We start from the raw sequence: 1,551 nt of genomic DNA, 5'->3' as shown, positions 1-1,551 counted from the left end.
GTATAAAATAGAACGGTTCAGTCTTGAAAAGAGCGATCACGGAAGGGTTATGAATTAGCCTGAGGAATAGGGGAACAAATAATTAAGTCACGTAATTAACATGCGGCATATTTTCATAAAGGAAACTACTAGCAAGGTTGCTGAAAACTCTTCTGAAACTCTTGTGCACCCGAGTTTTAGCGATTGCTTAACTGTGACGTCTTCGGACCTGAAGCCGAATGAACACCTAGTTTAACTGTACAAACAGTTGATTTGTTTCCCTCGTCTGAGTTTGATTTCGACCAATGAACTCACGCTCACAGTTTGCTGACCTGAAACGCCTGTCGGATTCCATGATGGAGAGAATATTCGACTGTTTCAAGGCCAGCGGAGATGACGGACACTTTCCAGAATACTCGCTAATTAGAAACTGGAATCAGGCAAAAGAATGTCGGATTTTTAAAAAATAAGAATCTGATCTCATCCATCGCACTACAAAACAGGTCGTTTTGCACTTTTTTTATACAGACTTTCCAAATCAAAGCTCCGTACCAATGAAAATAACTCGTTTGAATCCAAACCTGACGTCTGACGGTCCAGCTTCTGCACAAGGATGTGAAATTCTTTAGTTTCCCACACTGAAATGCCTTAGTGAAAAGATCCAGAAACTTGGTGTGGCGGAGGAACACGTAAAAGTTGCAAGGCCAACTGAAAGTTTGAGAGTGGAGATCAGCTACTTCGTTTGGTCCACTCGAGTGGATTATCGATCTAATTGGGGTTCCGAATTCGGTTCTTTCAGCTTTCAATTCCTCGCTCGGAAAAACACTGTGGGGACAGAGGAAAGATAGACTTGGATAGATAAGTGATTAGAGACAAGAATTCCCTAGCTATCCCTGTCTGGTACTCTGTTTCACTATCCTCCTTTATCTAATGGACTGCTTTTCGTGTTCGTGATACTCACCCTAAACCGCATTACGCAATCTCACGCCGGTGTCGACGAAGTAATCGTACAGCTGTACCACCATTAGGGCGCCTAGCCACCATGCAACCCGAAGGAAGCACAAAAACTGGAATCCTAACGGGCCGCTGAAGCCTAAGGAGAAGCAGTCGAGTTGCTGAAGTTTGGTTCAAATTGCAGACCTTCCGGTCAGTAAGTTCGCGCCTTTACCACTGAGCTCGAACACTGTACCTTCGCAGTGTAATTACCCAGGTTGCCCCACTACTCCAAGAAAAACAACACAGGAGAAGTGAATACCCGTATAAGCATGAATTCGGGTTGAACTTTGGTGCACTTATGCCGTACGTTACAGCTTCAGCGAAATTCTACTGTTATCTTTTCTGTTATATCTGCTGTCTGACTGCTGACGCGCACCAGTGCCCAATGCCGGTGAAAGACCCACAGAATGGGACACAACACCTATATTCCAAACAAGCAAGTGCGAAAGCGTGAGTGCGGGCGAGTGCAAAAGTACAACGGTCTCAAGCTAGTTGTTTGAGGGACACTGTCTGAAATTGGTCCAATGCTGACGCACGCGATTCGGTCTTCGTACTAGGCTGCGACGCGCTGCATAT

Source organism: Opisthorchis viverrini, assembly GCF_000715545.1.
Source record: "Opisthorchis viverrini unplaced genomic scaffold opera_v5_45, whole genome shotgun sequence".
Lineage (NCBI taxonomy): Eukaryota > Metazoa > Platyhelminthes > Trematoda > Opisthorchiida > Opisthorchiidae > Opisthorchis > Opisthorchis viverrini.
This window is presented reverse-complemented; position numbering follows the sequence as displayed.